Source organism: Haliotis rufescens, unplaced genomic scaffold (assembly GCF_023055435.1).
Source record: "Haliotis rufescens isolate VD_foot unplaced genomic scaffold, xgHalRufe1.0.p SCAF_30, whole genome shotgun sequence".
Taxonomy (NCBI): domain Eukaryota; kingdom Metazoa; phylum Mollusca; class Gastropoda; order Lepetellida; family Haliotidae; genus Haliotis; species Haliotis rufescens.
In genome coordinates, this window is record NW_025964002.1 from 1,295,924 (window position 1) to 1,303,975 (window position 8,052).

Here is an 8,052-nt window from a genome sequence, read left to right on the forward strand (position 1 = left end):
GGGCGGTGACCGTTATACCATCTACCTGTTTCTATCTGTGGGCGGTGACCGTTATACCATCTACCTGTTTCTATCTGTGGGCGGTGACCGTTATACCATCTACCTGTTTCTATCTGTGGACAGTGACCGTTATACCATCTACCAGTTTCCTGGTACCAACCCTGGCTGATATCATGTCTCCTATTCACTTCCTGGCTTTGGCTCAATGTCCTGTAACAGATAGCAGAGTTTCACTGATGGTGATAACCGTCGCCATTAATAGCGGGATGTGTTGGAATGAGGAACAAGGTAGTTCCAATCTACTCTTTTTCAATCCCTGCAATGTCTATATGTAAATGAATCCAAACACAATGCCATTAAACAGTAGGGGTCCCGTGACGGCTGATGGCGATGTCAAATTTAGTGCACATGTATTTTAAAGAGCTCCTCACCGAGACGCCACAGCTCAACACCGTACAACACCAATCAACGTACCTAACAGCCATGAACTGTGATGGAGTCTGGCAATTATATGTACAGTTATATCGCTCAGCTAACTGTGTATCTTTCGATGGAGCGATGAGTTGATTACATAGATTGCTATGTCTGTGCAGCAGCATTTAGATGTTCTTCAAATTTATATAAAAATAATTTCAGGACGTAAATCGAATACGTACCTTGTAACCCTTTGTTTTGAAGCGAGTAAATACATGTCACCAGGGATTGTTTTTGTTAAGTCAAGTTTTTAAATAAATACACTAAAAAGTCATTAAATTAATATAATATGAATCATTTTTCTTGAGACAAGTTGATAAACAAAGTCATTAAACTAAACATGCTATTTGTATAAGTTTCTTAGTGCTGGATAAGCAGGTGTTTGAACAGTGCTTAGTTGTAGTAGTCATTGTAGTAGCACTGCTGTAGTTACGCTGTCGAAGTCGTTACTACTGTAATAGACGCTCTTTGTTGAAGTTCTAACTTCTGTAGTAGACGCTGGTTGTTGAAGTTCTAACCTCTGTAGTAGACGCTGGTTGTTGAAGTTCTAACTTCTGTAGTAGACGCTGGTTGTTGAAGTTCTAACTTCTGTAGTAGACGCTGGTTGTCGAAGTCGTTACTACTGTAATAGACGCTCTATGTTGAAGTTCTAACTTCTGTAGTAGACGCTGGTTGTTGAAGTTCTAACTTCTGTAATAGACGCTCTTTGTTGAAGTTCTAACTTCTGTAGTAGACGCTGGTTGTTGAAGTTCTAACTTCTGTAGTAGACGCTGGTTGTTGAAGTTCTAACTTCTGTAGTAGACGCTGGTTGTCGAAGTCGTTACTACTGTAATAGACGCTCTTTGTTGAAGTTCTAACTTCTGTAGTAGACGCTGGTTGTTGAAGTTCTAACCTCTGTAGTAGACGCTGGTTGTTGAAGTTCTAACTTCTGTAGTAGACGCTGGTTGTTGAAGTTCTAACTTCTGTAATAGACGCTGGTTGTTGAAGTTCTAACTTCTGTAGTAGACGCTGGTTGTTGAAGTTCTAACTTCTGTAGTAGACGCTGGTTGTTGAAGTTCTAACTTCTGTAGTAGACGCTGGTTGTCGAAGTCGTTACTACTGTAATAGACGCTCTTTGTTGAAGTTCTAACTTCTGTAGTAGACGCTCTTTGTTGAAGTTCTAACGTCTGTAGTAGACGCTGGTTGTTGAAGTTCTAACTTCTGTAGTAGACGCTGGTTGTTGAAGTTCTAACTTCTGTAGTAAACGCTGGTTGTCGAAGTCGTTCCTACTGTAATAGACGCTCTTTGTTGAAGTTCTAACTTCTGTAGTTACGCTGTCGAAGTCGTTACTACTGTACTAGACGCTGGTTGTTGAAGTCGTAACTTCTGTAGTAGGCGCTGCTGTAGTAACGTTGTTGAAGTCGTAACTGCTGTCGTAGACGCTGCTGCAGTAACGTTGCTGTGGTAGATGGTGTGTTAGTTATGCTGTTGTAGTAGACTCTACTGTAGTAATCCTGCCGGTGACGGCTGATACTGACAGACGTGGTTGTAGGTCACATTGTACCTTTCCCTCAATCAAGTGCCCCCCAACATCACCTGCACTGTTGGCCTGCAAGGGGTGCACTATATCAGAGGCCTCAGTACGCGATGAGCAAGCTGTGAGAACCATGGGCTGCTTGATCGAGTGCATCTTCCACACGGGTCTTCTAGTTGGTCTGCCACACCTGTCTCGTGTGAGTTAAACATCACCCCCACGTGCAACATAACGAGAATATATATCTACAAACATGAACAGCACAGTCGTACAAAAACATCATCTGTACATGTGCACTGGATGACCTTCATGTGGCAGTTCGTTAGGTGGACGAGGTGCGGTAGAAGAGACACCTGATTTACGAACTCTCCTTGTCAAAACGACAACTTTACGAACGTCAAATAAAGCAATATGCTGTGCGGATGTATTTGAAATAAATTATCAGATAATGGAAAACATATTACTGAAAGATTTGTGTTGGCATCGTTTTTCACCAATATCGGCTTGTGGACATATTGATTGGATTTGTGGATCCACCCCTCGGAAACCAGACGAACGCTTGTTAACGCGAAAACTGAAGTGAGCTGTTTGAAGCAGATAGCACCTATGTATATGCAGACTATTCAATAATTAAACTCATAGGTCAGGTGCTACAAAGCTATATCACCTGTTACCCGGTGTACTTGAACCACACCCATTTACAACACACCTTCACTCACCGCCTCCAGACAGAACTAACACATCTACCCGCCCCCGACAACACACCTTCAATCACCGCCTCCAGACAGAGCTAACACATCTACCCCCACCCCCGACAACACCCTCGTAGATATACGACCATCCTCCATACACACCAAACTCTATCCTCGACGACTGTCCTCTAAAACACGTGCTCCTTTATGTGTTCTGATAGCTGACCTCTACTTCAAGTGCCCCATCCTTAGCCCATATGTCTCACTCACTGACCATTCCCCTCGGCTGACCATCAGCTGAGAAATTTGATTCCCCACACCAGGCACTGCTTTATTAACTGCAAGAACATTCACCGCAGGCAGAAAACTCCAACATTTGATTGTGAAGAGCAGGAACTGAGAGTCCCCGGTAAGCCCCTGCAAGCTATCGTTAATGTGTGGAGGGGACATGTTAAGTAGGGCTGCAGACGATGGCGGCAAGGAAAATGTGGGGTAGAAGGTCACACCTCAGAAAAATATCATATTTCAAAAACTGGCGTGTTGTGTGATGTGTGTTGACAGCGGTAAGAACATGGTGTAAGCATATGGTGAAACATGATACAACACATGTGTATAGACAGCTGTAAGAACATGGTATAAACATATGGTGAAACATGATACAACACATGTGTATAGACAGCTGTAAGAACATGGTATAAACATATGGTGAAACATTATACATCACATGTGTTGACAGCTGTAAGAACATGGTGTAAACATACGGTGAAACATGATACATCACATGTGTATAGACAGCTGTAAGAACATGGTGTTAACATATGGTGAAACATGATACATCACATGTGTGTAGACAGCTGTAAGAACATGGTGTAAGCATATGGTGAAACATGATACAACACTTGTGTATAGACAGCTGTAAGAACATGGTATAAACATATGGTGAAACATTATACATCACATGTGTTGACAGCTGTAAGAACATGGTGTAAACATATGGTGAAACATGATACATCACATGTGTATAGACAACTGTAAGAACATGGTATAAACATATGGTGAAACATGATACATCACATGTGCAGACAGCTGTAAGAACATGGTGTAAACATATAGTGAAACATGATACATCACATGCGTTGACAGCTATAAGAACATGGTATAAACATATGGTGAAACATGATACATCACATGTGTTGACAGCTGTAAGAACATGGTGTAAACATATGGTGAAACATGATACATCACATGTGTATAGACAGCTGTAAGAACATGGTGTAAACATATGGTGAAACATGATACATCACATGTGTGTAGACAGCTGTAAGAACATGGTGTAAGCATATGGTGAAACATGATACATCACATGTGTATAGACAGCTGTAAGAACATGGTGTAAACATATGGGGAAACATGATACATCACATGTGTATAGACAACTGTAAGAACATGGTGTAAACATATGTTGAAACATGATACATCACATGTGTATAGACAGCTGTAAGAACATGGTGTAAACATATGTTGAAACATGATACATCACATGTGTATAGACAACTGTAAGAACATGGTGTAAACATATGTTGAAACATGATACATCACATGTGTATAGACAACTGTAAGAACATGGTGTAAACATATGTTGAAACATGATACATCACATGTGTATAGACAACTGTAAGAACATGGTGTAAACATATGTTGAAACATGATACATCACATGTGTATAGACAGCTGTAAGAACATGGTGTAAACATATGTTGAAACATGATACAACACATGTGTATAGACAACTGTAAGAACATGGTGTAAACATACGGTGAAACATGATACATCACATGTGTATAGACAACTGTAAGAACATGATGTAAACATACGGTGAAACATGATACATCACATGTGTATAGACAGCTGTAAGAACATGGTGTAAACATATGGTGAAACATGATACATCTCATGTGTATAGACAGCTGTAAGAACATGGTGTTAACATATGGTGAAACATGATACATCACATGTGTGTAGACAGCTGTAAGAACATGGTGTAAACATATGGTGAAACATGATACATCACATGTGTATAGACAGCTGTAAGAACATGGTGTTAACATATGGTGAAACATGATACATCACATGTGTGTAGACAGCTGTAAGAACATGGTGTAAACATATGGTGAAACATGATACATCACATTAGTAAAGACAGCTGTAAGAACATGGTGTAAACATATGGTGAAGCATGATACATCACATGTGTATAGACAGCTGTAAGAACATGGTGGAAGCATATGGTGAAACATGATACATCACATGTGTATAGACAGCTGTAAGAACATGGTGTTAACATATGGTGAAACATGATACATCACATGTGTATAGACAGCTGTAAGGACATGGTGTAAGCATATGGTGAAACATGATACATCACATGTGTATAGACAGCTGTAAGAACATGGTATAAGCATATGGTGAAACATGATACATCACATGTGTATAGACAGCTGTAAGAACATGGTGTAAGCATATGGTGAAACATGATACATCACATGTGTATAGACAGCTGTAAGAACATGGTATAAGCATATGGTGAAACATTATACATCACATGTGTTGACAGCTGTAAGAACATGGTGTAAACATATTGGGAAACATGATACATCACATGTGTATAGACAGCTGTAAGAACATGGTGTAAACATACGGTGAAACATGATACATCACATGTGTATAGACAGCTGTAAGAACATGGTGTAAACATATGTTGAAACATGATACATCACATGTGTGTAGACAGCTGTAAGAACATGGTGGAAGCATATGGTGAAACATGATACATCACATGTGTATAGACAGCTGTAAGAACATGGTGTAAACATATGGTGAAACATGATACATCACATGTGTATAGACAGCTGTAAGAACATTGTATAAGCATATGGTGAAACATGATACATCACATGTGTATAGACAGCTGTAAGAACATGGTGTAAACATATGGTGAAACATGATACATCACATGTGTATAGACAACTGTAAGAACATGGTGTAAACATATGGTGAAACATGATACATCACATGTGTGTAGACAGCTGGAAGAACATGGTGTAAGCATATGGTGAAACATGATACATCACATGTGTGTAGACAGCTGGAAGAACATGGTGTCAGCATATGTTGAAACATGATATAATATATTACATGTACATAGACAGATGTTTCTACATGATGTAAGTAGTAGTTATTACTACCCTTTCCGAGTTACATTGGTCAATGTCAGAACAGCGATTACTTTATGTATGGTAGCTTGCAATCATTTCCCAGTTTTGTACAAAGTTAGTTCTCTTATTCAATACATGCTACTCGTCACTGAATAGGTTATCTCTGTGGCCCACAGATTCCGCGATACAAGATAACGGCAACAACTCCATCACTGAGTCTGACTGCCAATAGGTTCTCCGTTATCTAACACATGCTTAGCGTAGCTCCTTTAATCGGGGCCATCCATCTGCCATGTCAAGGATTCACACATTATTTTCTGCACCACTCACTTCCCCTAAAGCAATTGCACAAAGATAAGAAAAGCATGAAACACAATTGTGCAGCTGACTGCATGCAGTAGGACCCACGTGGAGGAACATTGTGTAACAGGATTTATCACATGTGTGTAGATAGCTGTTAGAACATGGTGTAACAGGATTGATCACATGTGTGTAGATAGCTGTAAGAACATGGTGTAACAGGATTTATCACATGTGTGTAGATAGCTGTAAGAACATGGTGTAACAGGATTGATCACATGTGTGTAGACAGCTGTAAGAACATGGTGTAACAGGATTTATCACATGTGTGTAGATAGCTGTAAGAACATGGTGTAACAGGATTTATCACATGTGTGTAGATAGCTGTAAGAACATGGTGTAACAGAATTGATCACATGTGTGTAGACAGCTGTAAGAACATGGTGTAACAAGATTTATCACATGTGTGTAGATAGCTGTAAGAACATGGTGTAACAGGATTTATCACATGTGTGTAGACAGCTGTAAGAACATGGTGTAACAGGAATGATCACATGTGTGTAGACAGCTGTAAGTACATGGTGTAACAGAATTTATCACATGTGTGTAGATAGCTGTAAGAACATGGTGTAACAGGAATGATCACATGTGTGTAGACAGCTGTAAGAACATGGTGTAACAGGAATGATCACATGTGTGTAGACAGCTGTAAGAACATGGTGTAACAGAATTTATCACATGTGTGTAGATAGCTGTAAGAACATGGTGTAACAGGATTGATCACATGTGTGTAGATAGCTGTAAGAACATGGTGTAACAGGATTGATCACATGTGTGTAGATAGCTGTAAGAACATGGTGTAACAGGATTGATCACATGTGTGTAGACAGCTGTAAGAACATGGTGTAACCAGATTTATCCCATGTTGACAGTTGTAAGAACATGGTACAACCAGATTGAATTCATGTTGACAGTTGTAAGAACATGGTGTAACCAGATTTATCCCATGTTGACAGTTGTAAGAACATGGTACAACCAGATTGAACTTATGTTGACAGTTGTAAGAACATGGTGTAACCAGATTTATCCCATGTTGACAGTTGTAAGAAGATTCAGGTTTTACAACTATGCTGGCCAACGACCACCAACAGCCAAGGAAAGGCGTGATGCCATGAGCCATGCAGTCAGTGTCACTCACAAGGAGAACCGGGCACTACGATTTCCTCCGGGTGTTGTAACAGTCGTGGCAGTACGATCTCCTCCGGGTGTTGTAACAGTCGTGGCAGTACGATCTTCTCCGGGTGTTGTAACAGTCGTGGCAGTACGATCTTCTCCGGGTTTTGTAACAGTCGTGGCAGTACGATCTCCTCCGGGTGTTGTAACAGTCGTGTCAGTACGATCTCCTCCGGGTGTTGTAACAGTCGTGGCAGTACGATCTCCTCCGGGTGTTGTAACAGTCGTGGCAGTACGATCTCCTCCGGGTGTTGTAACAGTCGTGGCAGTACGATCGCTTTACAAAACAAGGTCCATGACAACTACATCACGTAGGATTAGTCTTCTATTTGAGGCCATGTGAGCTTTAAAATATCGAATTGCTCGTATGTTTAATATTCACTGAAGCTGGCGATATGTTTGAGGAGAGTGACAACTGGGAGCCGATGACCTACTCTCTGTACCATCGTACAGACATCAACTTGCATATAACAACGAAATAATGATGTTAATTTAAAATCACAAAGACTTACACCGTTCTCCCATGACAGTCTCTATCATGGGAGACAAAATGAGATTGACACCACTTCTAATTATAACAGGGTCTTGAATTGACGGATATTAAGAGTCGGGGCTACAAGGGAGG